At 42.8% G+C, this 15,532-nt stretch overlaps 1 protein-coding gene across 5 annotated transcripts in view; it reads right to left on the bottom strand.

Annotated features, from left to right (window-relative positions):
- Positions 1–15,494, bottom strand: part of KIF3B (kinesin family member 3B) — a 44,999-nt gene extending 29,505 nt beyond the window's left edge. For 4 of the 5 annotated variants that reach the window (XR_007405584.1, XR_007405585.1, XM_035705673.2 and 1 more), the window contains exon 1: positions 15,347–15,494. The gene's annotated coding sequence lies outside the window, so the exon portion shown is untranslated. Of the gene's footprint in view, positions 1–9,781; positions 10,049–15,346 lie in introns of those variants that run through there. The other variant, XM_035705674.2, reaches the window with a different exon arrangement.
- Between the last annotated feature and the right edge of the window lie 38 nt (positions 15,495–15,532).

Genomic DNA, 15,532 nt, shown 5'->3' with positions numbered 1-15,532 from the left:
AGGTATTTACTTATAGGAAGATGTTCATGACATTTTGCTGAGTGAAAAAAAGCAGACTACCAAACAGAAGAGTTATTATGATGTGATTTATGTTTACATGTGGACATGCACATGTGCAGAGAAAGATGTGGAGTAAAGAGTGTAAAGTCAGGGTTAAAAGCATGAACTTTAGTGTTCAACAATACGGTTTGAATTTCTGCACTGCCACTTAGCTACAAAATCTTTTTTTTTAATTTTTTTTATTTTTTATTTATTTATGATAGGCACACAGAGAGAGAGAGAGAGAGAGGCAGAGACACAGGCAGAGGGAGAAGCAGGCTCCATGCACCGGGAGCCCGACGTGGGATTCGATCCCGGGTCTCCAGGATCGCCCCCTGGGCCAAAGGCAGGCGTTAAACCGCTGCGCCACCCAGGGATCCCTTAGCTACAAAATCTTGAGAAAGTTACATAATTCATAGTTTCTTACATAAAATGCAGTTAATGACACCTATCTTGGGACACCTCAGTGGCTTAGCAGTTGAGTGTCTGTCTTCAGCTCAGGGCTTTTTGTGGGGGGCCTGCTTCTCCCTCTGCCTAGGTCTCTGCCTCTCTCTGTGTGATTTTCATGAATAAATAAATAAAATATTTTTAAAAATAACACGTACCTTAAAGAAATAGTCTATGGATTACATAAACTAATAAATGCTCAGTGCTTAGCCTAGCATAAGATGTGTAATGAACACTCATAGAATGCAAACAACATTGATCTAGGGAGTGAGCTTGCAAGTGATTTTTTTTTCTTTCTCTGGCCTTTTTGATAGGTGCATATATTTTGTTTCTTATAATCAAGTGGGAGGACAGCAATAAAGCTATTTTTTTTTTAAGATTTTATTTATTTATTCATGAGAGAGACAGAGAGGGAGGCAAAAACACAGGCAGAGGGAGGAGCAGGCTCCATGCAGGGACCCCAATGTGGAATTTGATCCCGGGACTCCAGGATCACACCCTGATCCGAAGGCAGATGCTCAACCACTGAGCCACCCAGGCGTCCCAAAGCTATTTTTTCTTTGGGGGAAAAATGTCTAGCACCTTGATTTCAGGTTAAGTATCTTAGGAAGACAGTCTACTTATCTGGAGAGAAACCTACAAAGGTCACATACAAGAAACATGAACAAATAAATTCCTGCCCTGAATTCAAATGGGCACGAGGGATGATAACCCAAACAGGCAAACAAAGAAAGCATTGATCGAGGGGGGGGAAAGATGGGGGAAAAATCCTTTTTCTTTTTATTTGAGGGGGGGTGTAATCCAATTGTGAGACATTCATAAAAATATATTCAAATCTAGAGGATAGGCAGCCCTGGTGGCTCAGCGGTTTAGTGCCACCTGCAGCCCAGGGTGTGATCCTGGAGACCCAGGATCAAGCCCCATGTCAGGCTCCCTGCATGGAGCCTGCTTCTCCCTCTGCCTGTGTCTCTGCCTCTCTCTCTCTCTCTCTCTCTCTGCCTCTCTCTCTGTGTCTCTTGTGAATAAATAAATAAAAATCTTAAAAAAAAATCTAGAGGATACTTCTCATTAGAATCAGTGTAGGTTTGGGGTTTTGTTGTATTTAATAGTCACAACTCATAGTTTAGCAAGAGTTTCATGTTTATTCCTAATCTAATCCTCAAAATCACTTTAGGAGCCATAGTATTAGCCTTATTTTAAAAATAAGAATGGGAGGTTCAGAGAAATTTTTTGCTCAAGGTCTCACAATAATTAAGTAGAACAGTCAGGATTCAAATCTAGGCTTATCTTATTTAAAGACCTACATATGAAGTTATTCTTTATTTTTTTAAGAGTTATTTATTTATTTATTTATTCATGAGAGACACAGGCAGAGGGAGAAGCAGGCTCCATGCAGGGAGCCCGACACGGGACTCGATCCTGGGTTCCCAGGATTAGGCCCTGGGCTGAAGGCAGTGCTAAACCGCTGAGCCACCAGGCTGCCCATATGAACTTATTCTTAATACACACATATATATGTCTGCATCAATATATGCATAGATTAAAACAATTCAAGCTGTACAGGTAAGTATACAATAAACAAGTAATATTCTTCCTACACCTTGGGGAGATACTCAATGCATTTGCAAGCATTAATGTATCTGTATTGTTCTCCCACCATTTTTTCTTCCCCCCCTTTTTAAAAATAAAGTGGAAGTATACTATGTAACATTCTCCATCTTACTTTATAGATCATTGAGGCAAACTCTGTACCACCTCCTCCTTTAAACAGCTGCCCAGATGTCATGGTGTAGTTGCTTTATAACATATTTGATGGGGCACCTGACTGGCTGAGTCAGCAGAGCATGCAACTCTTGATCTCAGGGTCAAGAGTTCCAGCCCCACAGTGGTGTAGGGTTTACTTAAAATAAAATAAAATAAATTTATAATGTATTTGATTATTTTGCTACTAAGGGATTTTTTCATGGTTTCTGGTCTTCTGGTACTATAAACAATGCTACAGTGAATATCCTGAACATAGACCTTTAACTACAGGGAGGAGTAGTTAGCAGGATCCATTCCCAGAGGTGTAAAGCTATACATGTTCCTTTTTGATAGAGGGTGCCATCTTGCTCCCTTTCCCCACTGTCTCACTAATCCCCCCAATACCAGTGCACCCTGTTGTCTATACCCACTTAACATATAGAACTTACACTCATAACCACCACGAGGCTATGAAGCTGGAAAAGCCTTCCTGCCAGGGACTTCTCATTGCATGTACTAAGCCAGGAAAGAAACAAAGATGTTTCTCTGCTAAAAATGTACACTCTGTTGATGTAAGACACTTAAAATCAACCAAATATAACACTTGGTGCTTGACTGGGGCCCTTTTTGGAACTTGATTCATATGAACCAACTATTACAAAATGTATGAAACAACCAACGGCATTTGAACACTGGATATTAGATGACGTTAAAGAATTATTATTACTTTTTTTAGGTGTGAAGATGGTGTTTTGTTTTTTTTTTTAAAGATTTATTTATTCATTTATTTATGATAGACATAGAAAGAGAGAGAGGCAGAGACACAGGAGGAGGGAGAAGCAGGCTCCATGCCGGGAGCCCAACGTGGGACTCCATCCCAGGGCTCCAGGATCACACCCTGGGCCAAAGGCAGGCGCTAAACCGCTGAGCCACCCAGGGATCCCAGATGGTGTTTTTTTTTTAAAGAAAGTTCCTACTTTTAGGCATACATATAAAAGTGCTTTCAGATAAAGTTCTGTGCTGTCTGGGATCACAATAAACCAGAGTGGGGCGGGTTGGATGGGAGGTTATTGGTAGAACAGAAGTGCCATGTGCTGATAACTGCTAGAGGTGGGTAATGGGTTCATGGTTCATTATACTATTCTTTTTTTATGTATGCTTAAAATTTCTCAAAATGAAAAAAAAAAAATGCCTTCTGACCAACAGCTTTTTTTTTTCTTTTCTTTTTTCTACTTTTTCTTTTCTCTACTTTTTTTCTTTTTTTTTCTTTTCTTTTTTCTACTTTTCTTTTTTCTTACTTTTAAAAAACCCACACTCATATAAAATGTACCTCTTAACCATTTTTAAGTGTACAGTTCAGTAGTGTCAATTACATCCACATTGTTGTGCAACAGATCTCTAGAACTTTTTCATCTTGCCAGACTGAAACTCTATACCTATCAAACAAAAACTCCCCATTTCCCCCTCTCCCCAGCCCCTGGAAACTACCACTCCACCTCCCTATTGTAGCATGGAACAAGATTGCCTTGTTTTTTAAGGCTAAATAATATCCTATTGTATGTATATGCCACATTTTTTAAATCTACTGACCTGTGTGTGCATGGACATCTGAACTACTACCACCTCCTGGCTATTCTGAATAATGCTGTAGTGAACATAGGTGTATTCTACTCAATGACTTTTCATTTTTTTAAAAATATTTATTTATTTATTTTTCATCTTAGAAAAGATTTATTTATTTATTTATTTATTTATTTATTTATTTATTTATTTATGAGAGAGAGCGTGCGCGCCGTGCGCACATGAACAAGGGGAGGAGCAGAAGGAAAAGGAGAAAACACATCTCAAGTAGACTCTGCGCTCGATCCCAGGACCCTAAGATCAAGACCTGAGACAAAATCAAGAGTCAGAGGCTTAAAAAAAAAAAAAAAAGGAGTCAGAGGCTTATTAACCTTTTGAGCCATCCAGGCTTCCCTTAATGACTTCTCATTTTAATCAGACTGCCTTTCAACTGGGTAGAGAGCCAGCACAAAATCTACATTTTAAAGAGGGAGGTGGTCTCGACTAAAGATTCAGGGACACCTAAGATTGAAAACCATTTTTTTTTTTAATTTAAATTCAATTTGCCAACATATAGTATGACACTGAGTGCTCATCCCATCAAGTGCCCTCCTTAGTGCCCTTCCAGTTACCCCATCCCAATTCTACCCTCCTGAGCTCTGGGGCTCTGCACAAGTTCCTCCACCTTTCTCAGTCTATTTGCTCATCTGTAAAACGAGAAGACCACCAATACCCTGCTGCTTGGGGTTGTGTGAGGATCAGAAGAGACAAGCATTACAGTGCCTGGCCCACAGGAGGTGCTTTAGAGGAGAAAAATTTAGAGGAGAAAAATCCTGAGATGGGGAGAGGGAAGTAACATGACATACCAAGTTAATAAGTGGCAAAATACGCAGAAACCAGGTCTACCTGGCTCCAAAGTTCATGGCCCTTTTTTCCACACAGCCCAAGATATCAGTCGTTGGGTTGCCTCTTCACATTTTTTTTTTTTTTACCAACTCCATGCACCACCTGTATTATTATTTACTCAAGGTTTTTCTTTAAATCTTTCTTTTAATCCAAATTTATTTTTAAAAGAAACTTATCACTTCATGAATAAAAAATCAGTATCACTTGCTGTAAATAGAAGGTAACTATGAAAATAAATATAAGGACATACAACGTTACTAAATTCTAGCTATATACTGTGGCTTCTCTAAGGGCTGAGGTCTCATCACCCCTGGTTAGAAAGCCAGCTTAGCAAGTGTTAGACAGGAACCAAACAAACATTCTCCTTGACACAGTCAGAACAACTAAATGAGTTTAAAAGGGAATAACACTCAGGGTGCCGGGTGGCACAATCGGCTAAGGTTAAGTCCAACTCTTGGTTTCAGCTCAGGTCCTGATCTCAGGGTCCAGACACAGAGCCCTGCTTGAGCTCTGTGCTCCATGCTGAAGCGTGGTCAGCTTAGAGTTTCTCTCTCCCTTTCCCTCCACCCCTCCCCACTCCCCTGCACTCAGGCTCTCACTCAAATAATGAATAAATCTTGAAAAACAAAAAAAGAGGGGTCAGTGCCTGGGTGGGTCAGTTGGTTAAGGGTTAAGTGTCTGCCTTTGGTTCAGGTTATAATCTCAGGGTCCTGGGGTAGAGCCCCATATCAGGCTCTCTGTTGAGTGCAGAGCCTGCTTCTCCCTTTCTCTTCGCCTACTGCTCTGCCTACTTGTGCAAGCGCTCACTTTGTCAAATAAATACTTTTTTAAAAAAAATAAAAAATAAAAATAATTAAAATAAGGGGGGAAATAATGCTCACCATGCCATTCAATGTAATTAAGGATGTGGTATTTGAGTGCCACCTAAAGTCTTCTGTTCCACCTGGTTTAACTCTGCAGAATCTAACCCCATCTAGATACCCCAAATCAGAATCCCATTTTATCAAAATTTCTAGTGATTTGTGTGTGTGTTAATGTTCGAGGAGCTCTGCCAAATGTGCTACAACTATAGTAAACAGTTCCCAAAGTCTATGAAGCAGAATTTCCTATAAATCACAGGATTTATTTCAGTAATATAATGAGTAAAATACTTAAAGAAAAAAAAAATCTACAAAAGTCTACAAAAGTCCAGCAGTGGGGTTCCTGGATGGCTCAGTCAGTTAAGTGTTTGCCTTCAGCTCAGGTCATGATCCCTGGGGCCTGAGATCAAGCCCAGAGTCTTTCCCTGCTCAGCAGGGAGTCTGCTTCTCCTTTCTTTCTCCTTCTGCCTCTCCCCCTGCTCCTGCTCACTCTGTCTCTCAAATAAGTAAAATCTTAAGGAAAAAAAAAAAAAAAAAAGGTTCACCAGTACTGCCATCAAACGATGGCACATTGGTACCATTGTGGAATCACCATTCCACAATGGTAGCATGCTCTCACAGCTCATACAGTGCACAAACCTGACAATGTATGTACAGTACTTCTGGTTAATGTCACCAAACAACACCCTATTCAGGGAATGGAGGGTTTAAATATGCCCATGTTCTGAGTCTTCCACATTGGGAATTCTGTATCAAAAAGAAAAGTGGACTAAGGAAAAGCAGCAAAGAGGACTGAAAAAACTTATTAGAAGATCCTTATGGTATGTGAATTATACCTCAATAGAGCCAGTTTTTTTTTTAATTTTTTATTTATTTATGATAGTCACACAGAAAGAGAGAGAGGCAGAGACATAGGCAGAGGGAGAAGCAGGCTCCATGCAGGGAGCCTGACGTGGGATTCGATCCCGGGTCTCCAGGATCGCGCCCTGGGCCAAAGGCAGGCGCTAAACCGCTGCACCACCCAGGGATCCCTAGAGCCAGTTTTTAAAAAATACTTTTAGAGGATCCTAGTAAGATTTTAAGAAAGAAAATATACAGTTCTACTTTAGAACTTTTTTAAGTTCTTACTTTCCCCGAAGTATTTATTTAGAATTGTTCTCTTATGAGGCTGAGAAAGAAGCAGAGATGTTCATTAGAGCACTATATGTGATTATAAAAAGCTGGAAACAAATGCCCAATCCAGGGAGAATTAACTTTGTAGTAAATGGTACATGGTAACATGAAAACATGGTTATGAAATGTTAAATGAACATTTCCAAATGCAAAATGAAAAGTCTGCTTTGGGTGGTATATTTATCTAAAAATATATCTGCAAGTAGACAAGTTTACTGAAATTGAGAGAGGATACCATTTTCACAGGTAATCCCTCCCCACTAAATTGTAATAATGTCTGCTTTTGCAACCTGATTTAGACATTGCCTTGTTAAAAACATTATTGAACGAGGCTGCCTTTATAATTAAAGTTTTTTAACAAATCATCTATTTAATTTTTTTATAAGCTTCTTTTTTAAAAAAGATTTTATTTATTCATGATAGACATAGAGAGAGAGAGAGAGGCAGAGACACAGGCAGAGGGAGAAGCAGGCTCCATGCAGGGAGCCTGACACGGGACTTGATCCTGGGACTCCAGGATCGCACCCTGGGCCAAAGGCAGGCGCTAAACCACTGAGCCACCCAGGGATCCCCACAAATCATCTATTTCAAAGAAATTGTCAGAAATGCAGATAAAGGTTTACGCAAAGATATTCATCAAGTTATTCTCTGTAGCATTATTTATAATATTTAATATTGAAACTAGCCTAAATGACAATAGGGGAAATAGGTAACAACTATACATCCCAGAGAAAAAATAATTTAAGGATATATTTGCCTTTGGATAGTAAGATGTTATGGTGGTTAGTTCTGGGTAGTGGGACTTAAAGTGAATCTTTTAAAGCTTTTTTTTTTTAAGTTTTTATTTTTAAGTAATCTCCACACCCAACACAGGGCTCGAACTCACAACCCCAAGAGTCACACACTCCACTGACTGAGCCAACCAGGAACCCAAAGTGAATCTTATTTAATCTTTTTCAGGACTTTCCTCATTTTTCCTCAACAGAAATTCATTATTTTTATAATCGGGGAAAAAAATTCTATTAAAAAATGCTGGGGGGACGCCTGCGTGGCTCAGCGGTTGACTGCCTTTGGCTAAGGGTGTGATCCTGGAATCTCGGAATCAAGTTCCACATCGAGCTCCCTGCATGGAGCCTGCTTCTCTCTTTGCCTATGTCTCTGCCTCTCTCTGTGTCTCTCATGAATGAATGAATGAATGAATGAATGAATGAATAAATAAATAAATAAATAATAAAATCTTTAAAAATAAAAAATGCTGGGAAACAATTAACTAGTTAATTTAAAACGTTGGCAACTGAAGCAATAAGGAAAAACATGCTATATATTTCTTAGGCTAGAATCTGATTCGTTACTGCAGATCTTGCAAAACCAGTAACTAATTCCACCAAGAACTATCTTCTTGCGGTTGTCTTAAGTAACCCGAGCTGATATTTTATCTCACCTGAATGGAATCTTTGTGATTTACTAGCTAAGTTTTTTTGCTTAGGTTATTGAAATGTGTTATAAACTAATAATTACTGCAATCTACTATACCTCCGGAGACTGCTATGAGCTTTTAGTTTCTATTTGCTTTATTCCCACACAAAAGCCCCCAAAGCAAGCACTTCCTGGAACCACTGCTGAAGGTGATATGAAGGACCCCAGACTAGGTAAAAGCCCGCATCCTGTTTCAACTCCCAATAATCTTTTTTTTTTTTTTAACTCCCAATAATCTACTGCAATTTCTAGTTCCCTTGAACTTGCTTCCATTTATACACCGTGTTCAAATATGACAAAATGCAAGTGCTGCAAATATCCTGCCAAAAACTTTAAAAATAAAACCACACCCACCACAATGATCATTGGTGCTCTCTAATGCAAACCGTGATTTAAATAAATCAGCATACTAAAGATAGATCTGCCTGTGTGTGAAGAGCTCAATGCCTGCAGTGTGACAAAGTGAGAAGACACAATGTGTCACCATGACTAATTGAGCCTTAAACATGAACATCCCGAGCTGCAGTGCAGATGTGTGACACTGATAAGATGAGCTGATTGCAATCAATGATCTCTGGCTGCCAAGAAATATGCTCTAAAAGCCCCACCCTGCAAGGTCTGGGTGATAGCCCAGTATGAAGTCACCAAGGAAGAAAATACCACTCAACTCCATGTTCAGTCTTCTAGGCAGGGCTGGAAGAGCCTAAGAAGGCTGTCCCAGGTCCTTATTTTGCATACACAGAAACTAAGGGCCAGAGAGGTTGAGTTATTTGCCCCAGGTCACACAGTGAATGGCAGAACTGCTACTAAAATTCTTGCCCCAACCCTCCAGATCCTACCCACTTTTCACACATCCTGTGATGGCATACCTTTTGACCAAGAAATCTTTCTAAGACTCTGGGGAGATCAGGTGATGTTGAAAGGAAAATAATGAGCCCATTGGGCAGACAGGAAAAACTGAAGCACCAAAAAGCTGAATCTTTGCAGTTAGTCAGCAGGTGGTGTGGGACTTGGGCTGCCTTCGTCTCACCCATACAGATGTTATCACCACCATCAAGAAACAGTGTAGGGGGGTTCCTGGGGGGCTCAGTAAGTTAAGCATCTGCCTTCAGCTCAAGTCATGGTCCTGGGGTCCTGAGATTGAGCCCCGCATTGGGCTTCCTGCTCAGCAGAGAGCCTGCTTCTCCCTCTCCCTCTGCCCCTGCTCGTGCTCTCTCTCCCTTGCTCATCCTGTCTCTTGAATAAATAAATAAAATTTAGAAAGAAAGAAACAAACAAACAATCAGGGTAGGGCCGAATGACTCGGTACAAGCTTGCAGGTCCTACCCGTGTCAGCGGTTTGGGCCTCGAGTGTCGGGCTGCTAAGTGTGAGAGGTGGCTTATCTTATAAACTGGATATCTATTTACTGACTTATTGGCCAAGTGACTGACATCCAGATTCAGTTAAAGTAGCTCAAAGGTTTTCCCCCTCATTTCTTCAAACATTCTTTGAAGACACTTTTTCATCAGCATCCAACATTAGTTACCCACGAACAGAAGAGAATGGCTCTCAAAGACAGCAGGGATGTACTACCCACCTGAAAGATGAATGAACAACTCAGTGGTAGAAGGATCAATGGACTTGGCCTCAGCAGATCTAGGAGTTATTTGACTTTTGTGTGCCTCTACTCTCCTCTTCTGAAAAGTCAGGTTCATAATAGTACCCATGTTCAGGGTTGCCTTGAGGACTAAATGAGATAACCTGTGTCAAGTACTTAAGATAGTGCTTGGCTCAATAACTGTTGGCTATTCCTATTACTTTTATTATCATTATCATTGGCAAGGCCTAGTTTTGCCATTTATTACCGAATGAGTGTACCTCAAGCTTTAACTTGCACAGGACACACCCGGGGGTCTTGGTAAAATGCAGCTTGGTGTATTAGATCTAGGCCTAGATTTCTTCTTTTTTTTTTTTTTTTAAGATTTTATTTATTTATTTATTTATTTATTTATTTATTTATTTATTTGAGAGAGAACACGAGGAGGGAAAGCAGCAGAAAGAAAGGAGAAGCGGGGGATCCCTGGGTGGCTCAGCGGTTTGGTGAGCATGGAGCCTGCTTCTCCCTCTGCCTGTGTCTCTGCCTCTCTCTCTCTTTCTCATGAATAAATAAATACAATCTTAAAAAAAAAAAAAAAAAAAGAAAGGAGAAGCAGACTCTCACTGAGCAGGGAGCCCAACATGGGGCTTGATCTCAGGACCTGGCATCATGGCCTGAGCCAAAGGCAGACGCTTAACCAACTGAGCCACTCAGGTGCCCCTAGGCCCAGATTTCTAATAAGCTTTCAGGAGACATGCGTATTTCTGTCACACAAAACACACTCAGAGCAGCAAGAACCTACCGAACCCAGCACCTAGCAGGTGCCTAACACTATGGACAAAAACAAATGACCTCTTAGCATCTTAATGCCTCATCTGTAAACTGAGGATAGTACATATTCCACATGGGTTCCACTGACTGGCATTAGTCAATAAGAATGCATAGGAAAGAGCATTCTAAACAAGGCTATACAAGTGAAGGTGGTGGGATCATCAGTCTTATTATTCCTAGTATGGAACTTACATCATTGTAAAGACTAAATTTACAAAAGCCATTATTAGCATATATGAAAAAAAAAAAAAAAAGGCTTGAATTCTCTTGCCCAGAAGAGATATTCCATTCAAGAATCCTCTAGGAATTCTGGCAGAACACAACAGCTTCTCAAGGGATCCCCAAATCCAAAGCTCTGAAACTTTAGAAATGTCATTTGATGGCTAAGGAAAGAACCACTCTGGCAGGGAAACTGTGGCCATGTGAGGCACTGACAGTGAGCTTCACCAGTGATTCCATTCTCTCTCTCAGAGCCGGCCAGCCTGCTTCCAGCCTTCATCAGCCAAGATCTCAAGTCAGGACAGCAACTCCAACAGCATGAGACAGATGGACACTGCCCTGGCAAAGCCCATGCCTGCCACTCCACAAACTGGCAAAGAGCCAGAGTGCAAGGAAAGCAGGGATTGCGGATGTCCAAGGTGGGGGCTTCAATGAGATGCATCGGGCTGTCTTCGGGCAGCATAAGCTGGGATCTCTTCCCCAAGGACTATAAGGTGTGATGTTTATACCTTCTGCCCCTCCAACAAGTTCAGAGTGAGCCACTGCTAATTCTTCCTCACTGGGCACCTTATCTAAAAATTCTTTCATCATTTAGGGGCAGATGGCACCACCAACATCTACCTAACTGCTCAGGCCAAAAACCCAGGAGTCATCCTTAATTCCTTCGGCTCTTTTCCCAACCACCATCCTGCTGGTTCTGACTCCAAAACACATCCTCAATCCACCCTCTGCTAGCCATCTCCACTGCTACCTCTCCAGCAGGGTACCATCACCTCTCTACTAGCCTCCTAACCTCCCTTCCAGCTGCCATGCTTATCCACCTTAAAATTCATTGGCCACACAGAGACCAAAGTGATTTAAAAAAAAATATATATATATAGACTATTGTCACTCTCCTTCTTAAAGCCTTTAGTGGCTTCCCACACTTTTAGAATCAAATCACAATCCCTTACTCTAGCCTACAAGCCCTCACCCCTCCTCATTGGCCCACCTCTCCTTTCACCTCCAACTCATCTGCTCCAGTCACTCTGAGTCTTCTTTCAGTTCCCAGAACTTACCAAGCTTGTTCCCTTGGACCCTTTACCCTAGCTATTCCTTCTGCCACATTTCCAAATGGTTGGCCCCTTTCTGGCAACAAATCTCAGCAAAACTGTCACCACCTTAGGGGCGTCAGTGTGGTTCAGTCAGTTAAGCGTCCAACTCTTGATTTTGGCTCAGGTCATGATCTCAGAATCCTGGGATCAAGCCCCACATCAGGTTCAGTGCTCAGTGGAGAGTCTGCTTGGGATTCTTTCTCTCCCTCTCCTTCTGCCCCTCCCCCCTCATGCTCTCTCTCTTTCAAATAAATAAATAAATAAATAAATTAATTAAATATCTTTTTAAAAAAATCACCACCTTAGAGAGAGGCCTTCTCTGACCATCCGATTAAAGTAGCAGCACCTTAATCTCCATAAGAAGTTACTCTTTCTGACATCACAGTCTTTATTTCTGTCCAAATTACCTTGTGCATTTATGGATTTATATTTCTGTTGCTGCCATTGGAATGTAAACTGCATGAAAGCAAGGACCTCATCTAACCATCCTGTCTCCAGGCTAGAACAGGGCCTGACACATACCAGGCGCTCAGCAAATATGGAATGAATAAAACTGAACCCAGAGCCAGAAGACCTAATTCCCAGGTGAAATGGGCCATTTACTAACAGCATGGCTTCTCTTACCTCAGGTCCCTTGCCTGCAAAATGAGGATCTTAAATCTGCACCTTATCTTCCTTGTAGGGCTACTAATAACACCAAATGAGTGAAGGCACACTTAAACACTTTTGTAAACCACTAGGTACCATGCAGACAGTACTGTATTATTACCAGCAGAAGAGAAGACTCTTTCTCAGGGACCCATACATCAGTTGTCAAAATGAAGTGTCTAACCCAGGAACCCAACAGCAGCCTAGGTCACAAAAAAGATTTGAACCAGCAGTTTGTTCTTTTTTTTTTTTTTTTTTTTTTTTAATTTTATTTATTTATGATAGTCACAGAGAGAGAGAGAGAGGCAGAGACACAGGCAGAGGGAGAAGCAGGCTCCATGCACCCACCGGGAGCCTGATGTGGGACTCGATCCCGGGTCTCCAGGATCACGCCCTGGGCCAAAGGCAGGCGCCAAACCGCTGCGCCACCCAGGGATCCCCTGAACCAGCAGTTCTACTCTGCAGTAGGGGCAAACACAAGATGTGAATTCATTTAAAGAAGTCACATCATTTGCAAAGCTAGTAATATGCAAACTAAGTTTGGAGGTCCTTGAAGTATATATATAATCAGCATGGGGACTGATTTCCACACCTTCTGTTGCAGTTGGCAACAGAGGGACTTAGTACATGTTTATTCAATTGAGAGTTGGGCTACCACACCTAACATCCTACCATGAGCTTTCATCTTTCTTTGCAACCCATTCTAGCATGGAGTTATAGGTTCCTGGAGCCACCCTGTAATAATACTAACGTTTATGTTATACTGTGACAGCTACTGCTTCAAGCTTGCAGTGACCTTCTGAGGTTGACAAACCTGCTGTTAGGAGCACATACTTTAATTTTTAATTTATTCACTCACCAACCATAAATAGAATATAAAGTATTGTATGGGTGCTATGTTAAGCCCAAATAATAATGGCTAACATTTATCAAAAATGCCAGGCACGCACTTTACATTTATTAGACTCAAATGAATCCTCACAACAGCCATACATACATGGTAGATACTATTATTATCCTCATTTTACAGATGAGGAAGCCAGCACAGAGATGAAGTCAACTGCTCAGTGGCAAGCAGGTTGGAGGTGGCAGAGCCAAGCCTGGAACCCAGACAGCCGGACTCCACGCTATTAAAACGCTAGCTTGCAATCGGAATTGCACAACAGCACTGAAAGGGCCTTCAGATGTCATCTAGTCCTCTTCTTCCATTTTAAAGAGGAGAGGACTGAGGGACAGAGAAATCCTCTTTTGAACATGCCAGCTCTTTTGTGAGGTCCACATTTTGAATGATATATATTTAAATGAAGCTTTATATAATATCTTACTTCCTGGGACACCTGGGCAGCTTAGTGGTTGAGCATCTACCTTCAGTTCAGGTCGTGATCCCTCCGTCCTGGGATGGAGCCCCACATTGGGCTCCCTGCAGGGAGCCTGCTTTCTCCATCCGCCTATGTCTCCGCCTCTTTCTCTGTGTCTCTCATGAATAAACAAATAAAATCTTAAAAAAAGAAAATTAAAAGATCTTACTTCCTTGCCACTGGAAAAAAAAGGCTCTAGCCATAGTGGTTAGAAAAAATGAAAGAATACACAGCGGCTTTGTAACAGCTACTGTTGAGACAGCGAGGTACAGGGGGAAATATAGGATTTACCTGTGAAATGCAGACACCACCACCACCTACCTGGCAAAGTCTAGGTGAAGATTAAGTGAGATAATGTACCCGAAAAGTGCTTCTTAATCATATACTTTCAAATAGTGATTAAGCTTTAAGCACTTTCCAAAAGACACAGGAAAAGACTCTTTTGCTCTCTGAAAGAGTCAACAAAGCCCAAGTATGTGAAAATAAGATCATAACCCCAATCATCTACAACTTGCTCTCAGGGGTTTCCACCACCAGGGCCACTTGTGCAGGTCCACATCACCTCCCTGGGTCTGAGCAGCATGGAAAAGTGAAACTGGGGGCAAGAGGATGTCAACAGCAAAGGAAGACACATAGGAGCTCGTACTCTACACACCTAAACCCTACCAGTCCCAAAGTCATCTCCTGGAAGCCTCGCCCAAACCACCCCTCACACCTCCTGATAGCTTGTCGGGCGCTTGCTTTGTGCCAAGCTACTTGACATGCCCTGTTTCATTGGCTATCTGCATCAGTTCATCAACTCGTTTTACAGATAAAGAAAAGGTGGCTCAGAGATTAACTTGTCCAAGACAAGGCCACACAATTACTGTAGATGCAGAGTCTCCAACTCAGACACTGTCGGCTGGAAACTGGAGCCTTGGTCCCCATTCCAGGGTGCCCTAAGAATTCTGCCTCTCCCCATTCAGGGCCCTTTCAACGTACACAGCTCATTATCTTAACCGCTCTGAGCATCAAGTGTTAGGAGATCCCTGGATAAACAGTCAACTGACGCCCGACCGGGGAAGGGACCTGCCCAAGGTCACACAGCGCGCCAGGGGCAGCGGCGAGGTCCGGACCCCGGGCTCTCGCTGCTCTGCCTCTCTCCGGAGCTGGGTCTCTGACCGCGGCCCCAGAGCCCTCCGGGCGGAGCCCGACGCCTCGAGGCCGGGTCGGAGGGTCGGGCCGCACCTCCGCCCGAAGGAGGAGGGGCGCGGCTGCCCGGACCTCGGAGGATGCCCGGGAGGCTGGGCAGAGGATGCTCCGGCTCGTGGAGCAGCAGAGCCAGGCGGCGGCGCCAGGGCGGGCCTCGGGGCGGATCGCTAGCGGCGGGCGCGACCGGCCTGCCCGGAGGGAGCTCGGGCCCCTCCCCGACTCACCTGCGGCGCGAGCCGACAGCGGGCGGCGGCGGCGGCGGCGGCGGCGGCGGCGGCGGGGGCGGCGGCAAGCCCCGGCCTCAGCCATTCCCCGCTGCCCCGGATGGGGAGAGACGGCGGCCGCTCACTTCCTTAGCAACCCGGCTCAGCGACCCACTTCCTTAGCAACCGATGTCAATTTCAATAACT

The sequence above is a fragment of the Canis lupus genome, chromosome 24, assembly GCF_003254725.2.
Source record: "Canis lupus dingo isolate Sandy chromosome 24, ASM325472v2, whole genome shotgun sequence".
Classification (NCBI taxonomy): Eukaryota; Metazoa; Chordata; class Mammalia; order Carnivora; family Canidae; genus Canis; species Canis lupus.
This window is presented reverse-complemented; position numbering and strand designations above follow the sequence as displayed.